The sequence below is a fragment of the Phoenix dactylifera genome, unplaced genomic scaffold, assembly GCF_009389715.1.
Source record: "Phoenix dactylifera cultivar Barhee BC4 unplaced genomic scaffold, palm_55x_up_171113_PBpolish2nd_filt_p 001678F, whole genome shotgun sequence".
Classification (NCBI taxonomy): Eukaryota; Viridiplantae; Streptophyta; class Magnoliopsida; order Arecales; family Arecaceae; genus Phoenix; species Phoenix dactylifera.
Window position 1 is genome coordinate 30,584 of NW_024068977.1, and position 13,378 is coordinate 43,961.

At 42.1% G+C, this 13,378-nt stretch overlaps 1 pseudogene; it reads right to left on the bottom strand.

Annotated features, from left to right (window-relative positions):
* Window positions 1-2,755: 2,755 nt before the first annotated feature.
* On the bottom strand, window positions 2,756-2,853 carry LOC120108962 (annotated as a pseudogene).
* Between the last annotated feature and the right edge of the window lie 10,525 nt (window positions 2,854-13,378).

Here is a 13,378-nt window from a genome sequence, read left to right on the forward strand (position 1 = left end):
AGAAGTGCTGTATTAATATTATATTTTTGTGGGGTGCAGGTGATCGGAAATCAAAGTTAAAATGCACATTGGGTTCAAAAAGATGCATCATAGTAGGTGACTAGTCAACCACATGAGGTCAGTCCCAGTTGCACACTAGAAGGAGCATTAGCCGGCTAGGTGCAGCCACATCTAGCAGCAGCATGTCCTCCCCATTTCGACTAAGTCCATTTGAAGGAATCCTGCACACATCCGTGCTTCAGCCGAGCCCATATCACAACGTCCACGAGCCTTCCTTTTTTTCCGTCCAAGTTCATCCATCCACGCGTGCACCCTCCCAGCAAAGTCCAGCCATCCAGGTTCATCACCCACGCATCCAAGCAGCCGAGTCCCAGCATGGTTCAGCTTCTTCTATGAGTCTCAGCCGTTCGTGAAGCCTCCCAGCGTCCGTGCCCCATTCTCACGTGTTCCCGGCTTTCAGCATGCAAACCTCCCGCGATGCAAGCGATTGCAATCCTCCCGTCTTCTCCGCGTGCAACGATCCAGCTTCTCCGGAGTTCCAGCCACATCAGCTCCCAGCCTTCCGTCTTCCTCGCAGTCTCCGCGTCCCAGCGCGTGTGATCATCCCGCAGCCGTCCACGGTTCATCTCCCTTGCATTCCAACAGATCCCAGCTCCAATCCTCCTTTCGTTCGTGCATCAGATCCATCCCAACATCCCGCAGCCAGCGTTGGATTTCCCAGCGATTTTCCAGCTTCCGCATCCTAGCTCCTCTCAGATCTACTCCTCCGTGTCCGATTCTTCAGCATCCACGTCTTCATCCAGCCGTTCACAGAGCATCTCAGCTGCCTCCTGCAATCAGCCTTCCTCCCTTTCCGGAGTCCGCATCCATCCTTTTCCCAGGATTCATCCCATCTGTCCATCCTCTCCACGTGCCATGAGGGAATCCATCGCTGGTTGAGGAGCTTTGGGGATCTATATGAAGGGATCTTTCTCGGCTAGAGGGGCTTCTTAGCTATCATCCTTCATTCGGAAAAACAGAGCCTCAGCCATTAGAAAAGAAAAAAAAAACAGAGAAGGGATACTCTGTTTCGGGCCAAAGAAAAGAAAAAAATGGAAGGGGGACTAATGTGTAAAATAAGTGGCTGATTCCTTAGGTGAAGGGTGATGGAGGAACCTTTGATGTATTGCTTTCTTTGAAGTAAATTTTGAACCTTTACTCTTATTGATTTATATTTTTGATGTGTTATGGGTTCTTGCATAACTATTTTATAGATAGATTTTTAATGGTTTAAGTTTATTGGTACATGGATGAATGCATAACTATTTTCTTGCATAACTATTTTATAGACTTTATAGTAAGTTTATTTGATTTGTCGTTGATGTAACAGGCACGATGAATGCTTAGAAATAGAGTTCATATGTCCATAAAATATATTTAATGTTTTGATCTATTCTACTCTTACATCCTTAATCAAGAATCGCAGGATTTATTCTTGAATGCAATATTATCAAGGGGGATTCCGGATCCCTAACCATTTCTATTTGATTGAACTTTGTTCATCGATCTATTATTCTCTGTTTTTAATTTCTGAAAATCAAAACATCATCTTAATCCACATATTTATTCAACTGAAAATTACATCTAAAAATTACGCTAATAATCTATAGATCGTTCCCTGAGGATTCGACCTCGGACTCCCGAGATTTTACTACTTGTACGATCTCCTATACTTGGGAGATTAGTTTCGCGAAAGTATTTTTGCGAACGCGTCAAGTTTTTGGCGCCGTTGCCGGGGAACGGCTTAGTTATTAGTATAGTTTTAGATTTAATTAGTACCCTATCAGTTAGATTGAACATTATAGTAAAACTAAAACTGAAAAAAAAAATTCTGCTGTTTTTATTTCCTGCATAGTCTGCATCAAACTCTGATATATGCGTAATTCACCGTCTGATTGGACTCAAATTTTGTCGGCTGGTGTAGGACACAAGTTTCTTTCATCGGAACGGTCTGATTGATATTCAGAGATTGTTACGACCATTAAATTAATCTGAACCCTTGCTGCTGTCTGTTTTGAATTTTCTATGTTTAATTTTTTTTTAGAATCCGAATTTTATTATTATCATATCTCTTTAACCCTTGTTGCTAATTAAAAATTTATAAGAACTTTAAGAAAAGATCAAGGGTGATCATCAAAAAAAAAATAATATATATATATATAAATAAATAAATAAATAAACTCTAAAATTTTGTATGCTAGGTTGGAATAGGGACAACACTGGGCGCCTGAATCGACAAACATTTGACAATTCCTTAGATCATAATATTGAAAATCTTACGCAAAATCTCAGATCTGGTGAGATGGCTGATGATGTAGGAAGTCACCATGGTGATGAAGGTAGACCCCCAGTTATGACACTTCGACAATACTTACACCCCACTAGGACTAGTCAACCTTCATGCATGATTATTCCTGAAAATGTAGGACACTTTGAAATCAAACCAGGAGTAATTCAATTGCTGCCCAAGTATCATGGGATGGAATCCGAGAACCCTTATCTTCATCTTAAGGATTTTGAGGAAATTAGCATCACAATTAGAGTGCCAAACGTATCGGAAGATGTCCTTAAATTGACCTTGTTCCCTTTTTCCTTAAAGGATAAAGCCAAAACATGGCTGAACTCCTTGAGACCTAGATCGCTAGGAACATGGCATGATATGCAAAGAGAATTCTTGAAAAAAAAAATTTCCGCACAAAGGACTAACTTTTTGAAAAGGCACATTAGTAACTTCCAACAAAAAGACCATGAAACATTTTATGAATGCTGGGAGAGATTTAAAGATTTGCTTCTCTCTTGTCCTCATCATGGGTTTGAAACATGGAGAACCATTAGTTTCTTTTACGAATGGTTGTCTCCACAGTTAAAACAATTTATAGAGACTATGTGCAATGGTCTATTTTTGGAAAAGCAACCCAATGAGGCATGGGACTATTTACTCTCTCGCAGAGACTGCACAATTATGGGATACAGGGGATAGAGTGAATAAACCTTTGCCTAAGCCTAATAGCATTCCACACGGGGGCCTTTACAACCTTAGTACTCAGGATGATATTCAGGCTAAAATGGCAGCCCTTACTAGGAAGGTAGAGGAAATTGAACTTAGAAGGATTGAACCTGTCAAGACCGTAGAACATAACAGCGAGTGTTGTAGGATTTGCGAGATGCCTGGCCATCTCACCACTGATTGCCCCACAATACCCGCATTTAAGGAGGTCTTGCACGATCAGGCCAATGTTATGAATACCTATCAAAAATCTTTCAATAATCCTTTTTCGGGTACTTACAACCCTGGATGGAAGAACCATCCAAATTTCAGGTGGAGGAATGACCAACCTCAACAAGTATATAACCCAACTCCTCCACCTCCGCACCCTCATTATGCACAAGCACCCCCTCAAAAATCCAGTCTCGAAGAAACTTTGCAATCTTTCATGCAAGGCCAAGCTAAAATCAATGATGAATTAAGAAATCAACTGACAACGCTGACCACTGCTTTAAGTGCTCAAGAGAAGGGTAAGCTACCAGCTCAACCACAACCTAACCCTCAAGTCTTTGGCGGTAGCAATGCATCATCTTCAACTTCGCATAAAGAACAAGCAAAGAGTATAATAACTTTGCGAAGTGGAAAGATTATTGACAGACCAGTCTCAGAACAAACACAAGTCATACCTGATTCTGACCCTCCCAAGACAAAAGAAAAGGATAATGAAGAAACTAAAGCACCAACATCTACTGAAAAAATTGAATGTCCTTTTCCTGCACCATTTCCACAAAGATTAAAGCCCTTGCAAAAGCTTGAACATTGCTCTGAAATTCTTGAGCTTTTTAAGCAAGTAAAAATCAATGTACCTCTTCTTGATGCAATCAAACAATTGCCTTCATATGCAAAATTTTTGAAAGATTTGTGCACTGTCAAGCGTCGTTTAAATGTCAAGAAGAAGGCATTTCTGGCTGAAAATGTGAGTGCAATTTTACAGCATAACATTCTTCCTAAATATAAGGATCCAGGTTGCCCAACTATCTCGTGCATCATTGGCAATTTTAGGATTGAGCGAGCATTGCTAGATTTAGGAGCGAGTGTGAATTTGTTGCCATATACGGTATATGAGCAACTCGGTTTGGGTGAGTTGAAGCCAACAACTGTGACCTTACAATTAGCTGACAGGTCAGTGAAGGTCCCTAGAGGGATTATTGAAGATGTGTTGGTCCAAGTAGACAAGTTCTATTTTCCTGTTGACTTTATCGTACTGGACACACATCCTGCTTCCAATTCACCATCTCAGATTCCGGTCATCTTAGGACGTCCATTCCTTGCAACTTCTAATGCATTGATCAATTGTAGGAATGGTGTCATGAAGCTTTCTTTTGGCAATATGACCTTGGAACTGAACGTCTTTAGTATAGGCAAACAACCCAGTGATCATGAAGAAAGTAAAGAAGTTGAATGGGTTGAAACCATTGCGGAAGAATATATGTTAAAAGAAACATTTACTGAATCGGCCGACAATGGTTTGATAGATTGGTGTTCTGAAGGTACTGCTGATGATGTGGTCCCACCTGTTTTAGATAATTCGGATGTCATGATGGTCAATGGGTGGAGACCAAGAATAGAGGAATTTGAACAGTTGCCACCTCGAAAAGCAAAGATAGTACCATCCCATGAAAAAACACCTAAGCTCGAGTTGAAACCTTTACCGAAGAAACTCAAGTATGCCTTTCTTGGACCCGAGGACCCATTTCCTATAATCATCTCATCTGATCTGGATCATGCCCAAGAAAGAAAATTACTTGGTGTTCTAAAGAATCATAAGGAAGCTTTAGGATGGTCTATTGCCGACTTGAAGGGGATTAGCCCTTTAATTTGCACGCACCGGATATATTTGGAGGACAATGCCAAAACCACAAGGCAAATGCAACGCAGGTTGAATCCTACGATGAGAGATGTGGTTAAAGCAGAAGTCCTCAAGTTGCTTGACGTGGGTATTATTTACCCAATTTCCGACAGCAAGTGGGTAAGTCCTACTCAAGTCATTCCTAAGAAGTCGGGTCTGACGGTAGTCAAAAATGAGCAGGGCGAGTTACTTCCGACTCGCGTTCCGACGAGTTGGCGCATGTGTGTTGACTACCGAAAATTGAATTTGGTCACTAGAAAAGATCACTTTCCCCTACCCTTCCTAGACCAAGTTTTGGAAAGAGTTGCAGGAAACAAATTTTATTGTTTTCTCGATGGCTATTCCGGGTACTACCAAATCGAGATTTCACCAGAAGATCAAGAGAAGACTACCTTCACTTGTCCTTTTGGCACATTCGCTTTCCGACGGATGCCATTCGGGTTGTGTAATGCACCTGCAACATTCCAAAGGTGTATGCTCAGCATTTTTGAAGAAATGAACGAGAAATTTTTAGAAGTGTTTATGGATGATTTCTCTTTTTTTGGCAATTCTTTTGATGATTGTTTATTACATTTACAAGCAGTCTTAGCTCGATGCATGGAAAAGAATCTGATACTGAATTGGGAGAAATGCCACTTCATGGTGCCAAAGGAAATTGTCCTAGGACATATTGTTTCATCGAAGGGCATGGAAGTTGATAGAGCTAAGATTGACCTAATCGCCAAGCTACGTGCACCCAAGACGGTTAGAGATGTTAGATCATTTTTGGGTCATGCCGGATTTTATAGGAGGTTCATCAAGGACTTTAGTGTCATAGCTCGACCATTATGTAACCTCCTATCCCTTGATACACCGTTCAATTGGACCGAAACCTGCCAAGAGGCATTCGAAAAGTTGAAGTCTATGCTTAGCACTGCACCCATCGTGCGACCACCCGATTGGTCATTACCTTTTGAGATCATGTGCGATGCTAGCGACTATGCGATAGGAGCTGTCTTAGGACAACGCAAGGATAATAAGCCATATGTCATTTACTATGCAAGCAAAATCTTAAACGATGCTCAAATGAATTACACCACCACCGAGAAGGAATTGCTTGCAGTAGTATTTGCATTAGACAAATTTCGCTCTTATATCCTTGGTGCTCCTATTGTTATCTTTACGGATTGTTGCCCAGATAGACAACCCAAGAGGGAGGGTGAATTGGGTTTTAAAATAATTTTAACTATTAAAGCGTTTGTGGGTGACTAATTAATGCTTTTTACAAGATGATTAATTAGTTGCTGTGATGTGTATGAAATGAGAGTAATGGTAAGAGACAAGCAATCACAAACACAAAGCTTTTATAGTGGTTCGGAGCTAACCCTTGCTCCTACATCCACTCCCCAAGTCTCTCTTGGGAATTCACTATAACCCCTTGGATTACAGCCGGTTGTTTTCCAAGCTCACAACCAAACTTGTTGTTTTACGAGCTCACAACGAACTCGGTCGGTTTTTCCAAGCTCACCGACTAGAACCAACCCCGATTATTTTCCCGGGATCACAATCGAACCCTTACACGTTGGTTTTACACTCGGCTCACCAACCAACCTCAATACTCTTGATTCAATGCCCCGATTGAACCAAGCAAAGACAAAGGTGTAGATAAAAGAGACAAACAGAAAAATACAGCTTCTCAAAAGCAGATAAATGGCAATATGAACAATAACGAAGTTAAGAGCCCTCAAACGCTTTTAAGTTGGAGAAGAGGAAGGGCTTCTTGAACTTCGGGTCTCCTCTTGAATGTGTAGTCGACTTGAATGCAGGAGAAGACTCTTTCAATGTTGGGAAGAAGTAGGTGGATGCAGTTAATGCTGCTCTTCCCTCTTTTTCGTTGAAGAACAAGTTGCAGAGATTGAAAGCTTGATTACTTGGAGTGGAATGGTTGTTCTCTGCCTTGCTACAGTCCTCTGTGGCTATTTAAACCAACCCCCACGAAAACTAGCCGTTAGAGAGCTTTTTCTGCCCGTTCTGCACACTCTGTACAGTCTGACAATGTGTCCGTTGGTGGGTTGGAGTCGACTCGCGCGATCAGGAGTCGACTCGTCTGTAGCGGGAGTCGACTCATACTTTTCCGGAGTCGACTCTGCAACTGTTCCAGATTTGAATTAAAGTTGCCTTCGCGACTGGAAGTCGACTCGTCTTGACCCAGAGTCGACTCGCCAACTTCTGGAGCTGACTTGGCTTTCTCGGAGTCGGCTCATCCCATGAAGTCCGTGGACGTATTTTTGAATTTGGTCCACTCGAGTCGACTCGACTGTCCTGGGAGTCGACTCGCCGCTCAGAGCCCGAACTCCCTATCTTCTGTCATTTGGCTCGTCCAGTCTTGGAGTCGACTCGAGCTTCCTCGGAGTCGACTCGGCTCTCAGTTTCCGAAACTTGGTCTTCTGCCCTTTTGATGTGAAGCTGCCTTGGAGTCGACTCTAGCTGTCTGGGAGTCGACTCGAATCTCAGAGGCAGTAACTTGGTCTTCTGTCTTTTTGATGGTCGCGGAGTCTCGGAGTCGACTCGCGTAATGCGGGAGTCGACTCGAATCTCAGAGTCCAGAATCTGCCCTCTGACTTTTTCTTTGTGTACTACTGAGAGTCGACTCTTGCTATCTTTGGAGTCGACCTGCCAACCATCGGAGTCGACTCGCGTTCCACTGGAGTCGACTCGAATCTCAGACCCGAAAACTGCTCTCTGACTTTTTCTTTGTATTCCTCTTGGAGTCGACTCTTACTACCCTGGAGTCGACTCGGTGATCATCGGAGTCGACTCGCACACTTCGGGAGTCGACTCGTTGACAGGTTCTGAGTTGAAGCTTTCTGTTCGTCTGTCTGTTCTCAGTCGGAGTCGACTCGTACTGATCCGGAGTCGACTCGAGCTCGTGCCAGTGAACTTGATACGCTTGGAGTCGACTCGTGATACTCTGGAGTCGACTCGAGTCTCAGACTTTGGTTCAAGCTGACTTCTTAACTTATCCAAAAATTATGAACCAAGTCTTGAGACACTTAGACAAGATTTTCACTGAAACACTTAATTGAATTCATTAGTAAACAAGAAATATACTCAAATGCTTTGAGCTCATCAAAATCAAATAGGATTTTAATCAATCACTCCACAATCTCCCCCTTTTTGATGATGACAAAATATTGAGTATATGTAAGGTGAATTGCACAATAAACAATCAAATAAAATTCATAAATGAATTCAAATGTCTGGTAATTCAATTTATCCAAGCTTGAAAGGAGTGAAACAATAAATTTCGGAGTTAAAGCTTCCCCTTTCATTTGGAATTATATAAGCCTTCATATCATGCATTCAATTGTTTGGCTTATATATAATTAATGATTTAGCTTTCTTAAAATTTCAGATTCTCCCCCTCAACATATGCATTCTACTTTGTTTTGATTCTTTGAATTTCCTTTTAATGCTTTGAAGTTTTTGAACTGAAATTTTGGTTTTTAGAGAAAAAATCTGTCAATTTGTTCTTGAGTAGGATTCAGCTAATCTCCGAATATCTCTTGAATAGATTCTGGAGATTACTCCATTAGGAGCCCCAAAAGAGAGATAATGAGCCTCGAGGTACCGAATCCACTTAGAACAAATTTGTGTGTTTTAAGAGTTTATCTTTTTATTGATTTCCATTGATTCCTTTTACATATTTTATACATATTTTTCCTTTTACATATTTTATACATATTTCTTCCCCTTTTACATATTTTATACATATTTCTCCCCCTTTTTGTCATCATATCAAAAAGGAGGTAAACAGAACACACAATCAAACATAGATCAAAAGGCACATTATTGAAAAAAAATGCGGCTACTCATTGTATTAATTTGTATGTAAGTACATTTCAGAATACAATAAGTAACGTAAAGCAATACATGTCAAAGCAAAATACAAAAAGTAGCTACGGTCTCCTCGAGGATGTAGGTCCTCCTCTCGAGGATGTGACTCCTCCTCTCGAGGATGTGGCTCCTCCTCTCGAGGATGTATCTCCTCGAGGCATGCGCTCCACGAGTGATTGGACCGCATTGGTCACGTTCTCTAGCTGGCGAATGATGGCCTGGATGGCCCTGCTCTGTGTCGTATCCAGCTCGAGTACTGACTTCTGCAGTCCGTCCAGCTTGTCGATGAGCACATTCGACAAGCGCTCGGCCCCCGCGGTGGTGGTGGACATGTCACGGCCGATGTCATCCCGCATCCGTCGAGTGGTGCTCGTGACCTCACTCATGCTGTGGAACTGGGCTTGGACCAGGAACCGTACATTGTCGATCTCTTCCCGCACATGGGCCGTCATGTCAGTCACGGCTGTCAAGGAAGGGACCAACGCTGACGAAGGTGCAGGAGTGGGAGCAGGCACTGAACCGCGGAGCTCCTGGAGCAGATCTCGGACTATCTCCTGCCGCAGCTCCCGGAGCTGCTCAAACGAGATCCGGACCTCCATAGGCTGAGTGGGTGGAGCTGAGGAGGAGGGTTCGGCGGAGGTGGTAGGAGCAGAAGTGGATGGAAAGTCTAGTACGTCGGGAAAGTCAGAATCGGGCTCAGGACTGGAGGAAGGTCTGGTGGTCTGTGTGGTGATGGATGACTTCCTAACCCAGATCCCCTCTCTCTTCTGAAACCCCATCCTGTGTAGGGTCCCCGCTCGCATGCGATCTGTCCATCGCAATGCCTTAGAGGGTTTCCCCTCAGAAATGGGAATCTCGTACTCCCTGAACAGAAGAGTGAATATCATGCCGTATGGGAGGGTGAGCCTAGGTCTATCTAGGGGCTCACACAGATACCTATAGATGAGTTTGGAAAAGTTGATTGGGGTGTCCTGAAGAATATAAAACATAAGAGCTAGGTCTCTCTCATTTACAAAATCAAATCTCCCTGTCTTAGGGAAGATGGACCTAGACAATATACTCAAGAGGATCCGCACCTCAATCGGAAGTGAGCTAGCAGATACCTCGTCTAGGGGGGACTGAGGTGGATGCCCTAGTACGGCCGTAAGGGCCTCAACCCTGTCCTCGGGGTGTGTGGGAGCCACCCCGACTTGTGGAAGGTGGAGGATGTGGGCAATGAGATCCTCCATTATGAACAGAGGGACACCGGCTACTGTGCCCTCGATACCTCCATCTCCCCGATGGACGGTACCGTAGAACTCTCTAATGAGGCCTGGATATGTGGGGAGATCTAAGGTGAGGAAGTACTCTAAGCCCTGGGCCCTAAGTCTATCACCTATAGTGAACCCTTCCCGGGAGAGAAAGTCGAAATCGACATATCTCCCGGTGGAGACGGCCTTCCCGGCTAATGGCCTCGCGGGAACCGCCCTAGGCGGGGAACGAGCCGGAGGTTGTGGCCTCGCGGGATCGTGCCGCGCCTTGGAGCGCCGCTCGGGACCGGCCTCGGGTCGGGACCTCTTCCGGACTACGGTCTTACGCGGCATAATGACCTAGACGGGATAAAAAAAAAAACTAAAGGATGGAGAAAGGTCGACGGAGAAGGCTTGGGACCGACCGGGGACGACCTAGGAAGGGATGAAAACCCAAAGACCGGTGAAGAATCGATTGGAAAAAGCCTTGGGAAGGATTGGGGACGACCTAGGAGTCGGCTCTAGGGCTTGTGAACAGTGGCGGCTTGAGAAAGAAGTGTTTTCGAAACGACAAATCTAGGGTTAAAAAGTCGGATCCCGACTGCGAGTCGACTCCACTGAGTCGCGAGTCGACTCGACCTCGAGTCGACTCCAGAATATGCGCGAGTCGACTCTCCTTATACGCCTGTAGACCTCGAGTCGACTCCCGACTATATGTGAGTCGACTCCTCCTCTGCTGCCATCTATGCGAGTCGACTCCCGCAAATGCGCGAGTCGACTCCCCCTTAGGAGCCGACTCTGAAACTTACTCGAGTCGTCTCTAACTTTGGCACGCACCTAAAAATCATGCTTCGTTTGTGCCAAATGAGGGAAAATCACTAAATTAAGATCTGATTTGATGATCATTGAAGAGAAACTCTATTTTAACCACAAACTAATCATCAAAATCAATGAATCTAGTGGAAACTACCACTAGGATGGATCAATCACTCCTAATCCCCTCCTAAGCACACTAAACCTCTCTTCACTTAGGGGTTTTGTAAAAATATCTGCTAATTGATCATCAGTACAAACAAATTGGAGTGTCACATCACCATTCAATACATGATCTCTTATGAAGTGATGTCGTATCTCAATATGTTTAGTTCTTGAATGCTGAATTGGATTTTTAGTTAGATTAATGGCACTTGTATTATCACAATTAATGAAAATTTTATCTTGTTTAATGCCATAATCTTCTAGTTGTTGTTTAATCCACAAGATTTGAGCACAACAACTCCCGGCTGCAACATATTCAGCTTCAGCAGTAGATAATGCAACCGAGTTTTGTTTCTTGCTAAACCATGAGATAAGGTTTTCTCCTAGAAATTGACACGACCCGCTGGTACTTTTTCTATCAAGCTTACATCCAGCGAAGTCTGAATCTGTGTATCCTATTAAGTTTAGGCTAGATTCTTTAGAGTACCATAGCCCTATATTCTTAGTTCCTATTAAATATTTAAAAATTCTCTTAACTGCAACTAGATGTGATTCTTTAGGATTAGCCTGATATCTAGCACACATGCAAACACTAAACATAATATCAGGTCTACTTGCAGTAAGATACAATAAGGATCCTATCATATCTCGATACAGTTTCTGATCTACAGATTTACCTGATTCATCTTGGTCTAATTTGCATGATGAACTCATGGGGGTGCTGATTGATTTGTTTCCCTCCATATCAAACTTCTTGAGCATCTCCTTGATATATTTGGCTTGATTGATGAAGATGCCTCCTTCAGATTGTTTGATTTGGAGTCCAAGGAAGTAAGTCAGCTCTCCCATCATGCTCATCTCAAATTCACTCTGCATCAAGTTAGCAAATTCTTCGCAGAGACGATTGTTAGTAGCACCGAAAATAATATCATCAACATAAATCTGTACTAACAGCATATCTTGGTTTTTCTTTTTCAGAAATAGAGTTGTATCTACATTACCCCTAGAGAACTCATGTTCTAATAGAAATTTGCTAAGTCTCTCATACCATGCTCTAGGTGCTTGTTTCAAACCATAAAGTACTTTGTTCAATTTATAAACATGATTAGGGTATTGATGATTTTCAAAACCAGGAGGTTGTTCTACATATACCTCCTCATTAATATACCCATTTAAAAATGCACTTTTTACATCCATTTGAAATAGTTTGAAGTCCTTAGAGCATGCATATGCTAATAATAATCTAATAGCCTCAAGTCTAGCTACAGGAGCAAAGGTTTCATCAAAATCTATACCTTCTTCTTGATTATACCCCTTTGCTACTAGTCTAGCCTTATTCCTTATTACGATTCCATTTTCATCTAGTTTATTTTTATAAATCCATTTTGTACCTATAATTGGATATTCAGAAGGTCTCTCAACTAGATTCCACACTTTGTTTCTAGTAAATTGGTTTAATTCTTCTTGCATTGCATTTATCCAATTTACATCATTTTCGGCTTCTTCTATATGTTTGGGCTCAAAGTGTGAGACAAAAGCTAGATGGTTATTTAAATTCCTAAGGGATGCTCTAGTCCTAACCGGTTGAGATGGGTCGTCTAGAATTAGTTCCTTAGGATGCCCGTGAGCATACCTCCAAGCTTTAGTTAGCCCATGATCCACAATAGCCTCTTGGCTTGATGATGCTCCTTCAATCAATTTTTGATTATCATCTTGTAATGTCATTTCATCTATCTTTTCTTCAAGAATTTCAGCATCATCATCAAAGTTAACTTTCTTACTAGAGGAGATGTCACTAGAATCATCAAATACAACATGTATGGATTCTTCTATAACTAGGGTTCTTTTATTAAAGACTCTATAGGCTTTACTAGTTGTAGAGTAACCTAAGAATATGCCCTCATCAGATTTAGAGTCAAATTTACCTAGATTATCTTTCCGATTATTATGAACAAAACACCTACTTCCAAAAACATGAAAGTAGTTTACCTTTGGTTTTCTGTTTTTCCAAAGTTCATAAGGTGTTTTCTTTATAATGGGTCTTAATAAAACTCTATTTAATATATGACAAGAAGTATTAATGGCTTCTCCCTAAAAGTACTTAGGGAGGTTACTTTCACATAACATAGTTCTAGCCATTCCTCTAGAGTTCTATTTTTGCTCTCCACAACTCCATTTTGTTGTGGTGTCCTAGGTGCAGAAAAATTATGAGTTATTCCCTTTTTACTACAAAACTCATTGAATAACTGATTTTCAAATTCGGTACCATGGTCACTTCTAATAGCTATTACTGAAGTATCTCTAGCATTGGTTACTTCCTTATGAAACTTTTTAAATACTGAAAAAGCTTGATCTTTATGT